Source organism: Oreochromis aureus, linkage group 3, assembly GCF_013358895.1.
Source record: "Oreochromis aureus strain Israel breed Guangdong linkage group 3, ZZ_aureus, whole genome shotgun sequence".
In the NCBI taxonomy this organism is placed as follows: Eukaryota; Metazoa; Chordata; class Actinopteri; order Cichliformes; family Cichlidae; genus Oreochromis; species Oreochromis aureus.
The window spans coordinates 116,401,607-116,408,672 of NC_052944.1; positions in this window are offsets into that span (position 1 = coordinate 116,401,607).

Genomic DNA, 7,066 nt, shown 5'->3' on the forward strand with positions numbered 1-7,066 from the left:
AAATATATTGAATTTAAATTTTACAATGAGATCATCCCATGAAAAGGCTCTCTCTCTCTCTCTCACACACACACACACACACACACACACTCACACACACTCACACACAAGATCCAATTCAGTCAACCAGTCTAAATATATTGAATTTAAATCTTACAATGAGATCGCCTCACACACACACACACACACACACACACACACACACACACACACACACACGATCCAATTCAGTCAACCAGTCTAAATATATTGAATTTAAATTCACAATCAGAGATCATCCCATAAAAAGTCTTTCTCTCTCTCTCTCTCACACACACACACACACACACACACACACACACACACACACACACACACAAGATGCAATTCAGTCAACCAGTCTAAATATATTGAATTTAAATCTACAATGAGATCATCCCATAAAAGGCTCTCTCTCTCTCTCTGTCACACACACACACACACACACACACACACACACACACAAGATCCAATTCAGTCAACCAGTCTAAATATATTGAATTTGAATCTTACAATGAGATCATCCCATAAAAAGGCTCTCTCTCTCTCTCTCTCCATCTCTCTCTGTCACACACACACACACACACACACACACACACAAGATCCAATCTCAGTCAACCAGTCTAAATATATTGAATTTAAATCTTACAATGAGATCATCCCATAAAAAGGTTCTCTCTCTCTCTCTCTCTCTGTCACACACACACACACACACACACACAAGATCCAATTCAGTCAACCAGTCTAAATATATTGAATTTGAATCTTACAATGAGATCATCCCATAAAAAGGCTTTTCTCTCTCTCTCTCTCTCTGTCACACACACACACACACACAAGATCCAATTCAGTCAACCAGTCTAAATATATTGAATTTAAATCTACAATCAGAGATCATCCCATAAAAAGGCTCTCTCTCTCTCTCTCTCTCTGTCACACACACACACTCACACACACACAAGATCCAATTCAGTCAACCAGTCTAAATATATTGAATTTAAATCTACAATGAGATCGCCTCTCACACACACACACACACACACACACACACACACACACACACACACACACACAAGATCCAATTCAGTCAGCCAGTCTAAATATATTGAATTTAAATCTTACAATGAGATCATCCCATAAAAAGGCTCTCTCGCCTCTCTCTCTCTCTGTCACACACACACACACACACACACACACACACACACACACCCTCTCCTGTGTGTGTGTAAGTTTTAGCTCAGTCAAGCAGCCTGGGAGCTGCTGAATTTGAATCCACCAATCAGAGAGCCTGTGCACTTTTTTCCCGCCAAAACAGGTGCAGCAGCCGCTTTTACACACACTCAGCACAGAGAGAGACAGGATTTCTGCAGTGTATTTTATAGTGAGGATTCCTTCAAACAAATGGCCATAATTTCCTAATCGTAGGGGCTAGAACGGTCATTCTTACAATCGCTTTGTTCAGAAGAGATGGGGAATCTTCAGGTGTTAACAATTTATCATTAAAATATGAATTATTAAAGATATTTGACTTGTAATGCACCATAACTGAGTAGAGGCGAAGCAAAACTGCCTTGACCTGCCCTCAAACAACGCTTTCTAACTCTAAATCTATTTGAGTATCGATATAATTTTTCACCGTAAGAGACAGCAGGCTTTGGTGAACAGTCATGGAAATTTTCAGGTCTGTGTGGAAATGTATCAAAAGATAATGACGAGAGAAAAAGTGGTTCATTTCAGAGTTTGAAAGCTGAAGAAATCTGAGTGAGGGACAAATTTCCTACCCTCAAACAGACGTAATTCATGGCCAAATGGTAATAGGTGAGAAAAAATCGTGACACTGTGAGCCGCCAGAGTGTCTGAAGATATATTGGCACAAGCCTCATGTCTTAACGTCGCTTTGTTAGGGAGATATGACGATCTCGAATATGCTCTCATTACAGAACTCCAGCGGTGATTTTGAACAAACTCCATAGACTTTCTATGGAGAGTTTTCCAGACTTTGTGTTGGTCTGAGGAGATTTGCCAAAATTCTATAAATCCCACAACAATGATAGTAACATTTTCTGAAAGCCAGCAAAATACCCACGTTTTGATGTATAAATTGTGGAAGTGGAGTGAAGAATTGAGCAAGTAGCAAGAAGTTGTTCAGACATGAAGAGAAGATTGCAAAACTTTCAGTGGCACACTGAAAGCCAACTGCATAGCAACCATAACAACGCATGTATTTTCTGAAAATCACAAAATGAAACTCAAAACTTAAAGAGGGATAAGATTAAAACGGTAACAGATATGAAAAAGCTGAATCATTCATGAATAGCCCAATAATTTGTGAACATTTTAAAATTTGAATGGTTGTTCTAGGTGAAAGTATGAGAAAGTAGTTAAGTTTCAAAATCAAGCAAGTTTTAGCAGAATTTTGGAAGTTTTCCATTCATTTCAATAATGGGACAAAAAAAGCATAAAAAGCTTAATATTTTAAAAGTATAACAGTTAAAAATACCAAAAGTCATAGCACATTATTAGCAGAAATAGCAGAATAGTTTAAAATTTGAACGGTGAAAATCGGGCTGAAAATTGTGGAAGTGGAAAAGTGCAAAAAAGTGCAAAAAGTTGCAACTAGAATAATAATAAAGTAGAATAATAAAGAACTAGAGAAAATTTGCATTTCAGCGAAAATGCAGTGTGGATGCTGTAATGTTGAAGCTGTCTGCTGAAACTAGCAGAAAAGCTGAAAAGTTGCAGAATTTGTAAAACTTTTGCAGAAGCAAAGGAACTTTGCTAAATGTAGTAACTTAGCAGAACTGCAATATCTTAGAGGAAACATAATACTTGGCAGAAATACAATAGCATAGCAGAACTTAGCAGAAATACTGTGTAACTTACCAGAAACACGATAACTTCTCAAAATACAAGAATTTAGGAGAAATAGTATAAGATAACAGAAAGAATATATTTAGCCAAACATTCTTAAACATTACAGAAATACTATGATTTAGAAAAACAGTACAACATAGCAGAAATGCTGCGATTTACCAGAGACACTGTAATTTACTATTAATATTGAAATTTTTTTAAAAAAATACTATGTTTTAGCACAAATACTGTAATTTGACAGAAATACTATCATTTGGCAGAAATACTATGTTTCAGCAGAAATACTCTGGTTTAGCAAAATATTATAACATAGCAGTAATACAATTATATAGCAGAAATATATTTAACAGAAGCAGTAATAGTAGAAACTATGATATAGCAGAAATGCTATATTTAGAAGTACTAAGATGTAGTAAAAGTAATTTTGATTTAACAGAAATACAATTATGGAGGAGTAATACTTAAAATGGGAGAAATATTGATACACACACACACACACAGAGCCTAAAGGAACAGTATTTGTGCCATGGAGTGTTAACAAGAATCTGAGGTCCATATTAGAAAAGCTGCTAAAATCATAAAAGTTTGCAGAATTGTAATAAATGATGAATATGAATTAGTGGTCTGTGATAGTGTATTAATTTGTAGGAAAAACATGTTGCCCAAGGTGTAATTGAACCCACGACCTTTGGGTTGCAGACCTGTGTCATTACCAACTGCGCCACTGGGAAAGAGAGCGAGCGCCTGGAAAACAGGGTGATGAGCAGTCAGAATTAGATTGCGGTGAGAGGCGAAAACGCTGTTTTTGAGTTACAAAACGTCGTAACTCAAAAACTAGGTGGACTAGAAGCATAATTTTATACTGGTGAATCAGCGACATTTCGTGTACTTTGACTGTGATTTGCATTGCTCTTTGTACATCTGTCGCTGAGATATGACGAGAGAAGAAAGGGCAGACCTCAGATATGATTGGCTGGCTGGGAAGCCGTGCAGGCCCTGATATGTAAATTTTATATGTATCAGTCCTCACAGAGGATTAGCTGCCTGGGGACCTGGCAGAAATATATACAAATAGTATGATTAACATAAATACTACATTTAGTAGAAATACTATGTTTTAGCACAAATACTATAAATGGCAGAAATACTATAATTAACAGAAATACTATATTTGGCAGAAACACTATATTTAGTACAAATCTTATGAAATAGCAGAAATAATATGATTTAGCAGAAATGCTGTATTTGGCACAATCTCTTACAAAATAGCAGAAATAGTATGATTTAGCAGAAATGCTGTATTTAGCACAAATACTGAAAAGCAGCAGAAATGCTATGACTTAGCACAACAGTAATAACTTATAGAAAATTGGAAAAGCAAAATGGACAGCTGGAAAAATCCTGAACATGCTAAGGGTCCTCAAATCTAATTGTTAATGAAAAAAAAAAAGCAAAAAAGTATAACAGTCACACAATCACAAATATGGGGCACATATGGAAACACACATGCACAGAGAGACACACACAGGACCAAATTCAGTCAACCAGTCTAAATATATTGAATTTAAGTGATATAATAAGATGCTCCCATCAAAAGGCTCTCTCTCTCGCTTCTCTCTCTCTCTCACACACACACACACACACACACACACACACACACACACACACACACACACACACACACACACACACACACACACACACACAGAGCCTAAAGGAACAGTATTTGTGCCATGGAGTGTTAACAAGAATCTGAGGTCCATATTACAAAAGCTGCTAAAATCATAAAAGGTTGCAGAATTGTAATAAATGATGAATATGAATTAGTGGTCTGTGATAGTGTATTAATTTGTAGGAAAACACATGTTGCCCAAGGTGTAATTGAACCCACGACCTTGGGTTGCAGACCTGTGTCATTACCAACTGCGCCACTGGGAAAGAGAGCGAGCGCCTGGAAAACAGGGTGATGAGCAGTCAGAATCAGATTGCGTGAGAGGCTAAAACGCCGTTTTTGCAGTTACAAAACGTCGTGGTAACTCAAAAAACTAGGTGGACTAGAAGCATAATTTTGTACTGGGTGAATCAGCGTATTTTGTGTACTTTGACTGTGATTTGCATTGCTCTTTGTACATCTGTCGCTGAGATATGACGAGAGAAGAAAGGGCAGACCCCAGATATGATTGGTTGGCTGGGAAGCCGTGCAGGCCCTGATATGTATTTGTATGTATCAGTCCTCACAGAGGATTAGCTGCCTGGGACCTGGCAGAAATATATAGAAATAGTATGATTAAGCATAAATACTACATTTTTAGAAAACTATATTAAGCACAAATCCTATAAAAGCAGAAATACTATATTAGCAATATAAATATCCTCTAAAAATCCTATAAAAAGCAGTAAAACTGTACTATGATTTGGTAGAAAACCCTAATTAATCAAAAATACTAAATTTGGCAGAAATAGCAGAAACACTATATTTAGCACAAATCTTATGAAATAGCAGAAAGAGTATGATTTTGCAGAAATGCTGTATTTAGCACAAATACTGAAAAGCAGCAGAAATGCTATGACTCAACACAATAGTAATAACTTAAATAGAAAATTGGAAAAGCAAATGGACAGCTGAAAGAATCCTGAACATGCTAAGGGTCCCTCAAATGTAATTGTTAAATGAAAAATCAGCAAAAAAAAAGTATAACAGTGACACAATCACAAATATGGACACATATGGAAACACACATGCACAGAGAGACACACACAGGATCAAATTCAGTCAACCAGTCTAAATATATTGAATTTAAATCATATAATAAGATGCTCCCATAAAACTCTCTCTCGCCTCCCTCCTCTCTCTCTCTCACACACACACACACACACACACACACACACACACATAGGAGACAAGCAAGTTTCTCAGTCAAGCAGCCTGGGAGCTGCTAAATTTGAATCCACCAATCAGAGAGGCTGTGTACTTTTTCCGCCAAAACAGGTGCAGCCTGCTTTTACACACTCAGCACAGAGAGAGACAGATTTCTGCAGTGTATTTCTCATAGTGAGGATTCCTCTCAAACAAATGGCCATAATTTCCCAACCGTAGGGGCTAGAATGGTCATTCTTACACCGCTTTGTTCAGAAGAGATGGGGAATCTTCAAGTGTTAACAATTTATCATTAAAATATGAATTATTAAAGATATTTGACTTGTAATGCACCATAACTGAGTAGAGGCGAAGCAAAACTGCCTTGACCTGCCCTCAAACAACGCTTTTCTAACTCTAAATCTATTTGAGTATCGATATAATTCTTTTCACCGTAAGAGACAGCAGGCTTTGGTGAACAGTCATGGAAATTTTCAGGTCTTTGTGGAAATCTATCAAAAAGATATGACGAGAGAAAAAGTGGTTCATTTCCAGAGTTTGAAAGCTGAAGAAATCTGAGCGAAGGACTAATTTCCTACCTCTCAAACAAGTGTAACTCATGGCCAAATGGTAATAGGTGAGAAAAAAATTGAATTGTGAGCGCCAGGAGTGTCTGAAGATATATTGGGACAAGCCTCATGTCTTAACTTCGCTCGTTAAGGAGATATGACGATTCGGAATATGCCTCTCATTACAGAAATCAAGCGGTGATTTTGAACAAACTCCATTGACTTTCTATGGAGAGTTTTCAGACTTTGTGTTGGTCTGAGGAGATTTGCCAAAATTCTATAAATCTCACAACAATGATAGTGACATTTTCTGGAAAGCCAGCAAAATACCTACGCTTTTTTGATGTATAATTTTGTGGGTTGAGTGAAAATTGAGCAAGTAGCAAGAAGTTGTTCGGACATGAAGAGAAAATTGCCAAAGGTACAGTGGCTCACTTAGAACCAACTGCATAGCAACCATAACAACGCATGTATTTTGTGAAAATCACAAAGATGAAACTCAAAACTTAAAGAGGGATAAGATGAAAACGGTAACAGATATGAAAAAGCTGAATCATTCATGAATAGCCCAATAATTTGTGAACATTTTAAAATTTGAATGGTTGTTCTAGGCGAAAGTATGAGAAAGTAGTTAAGTTTCAAAAAGAGCAAGTTTTAGCAGAATTATGGAAGTTTCCCATTCATTTCAATGGGACAAAATTGCAGGAAAAAGCTTAATATTTTAAAAAGTATAACAGCAAAAATACCA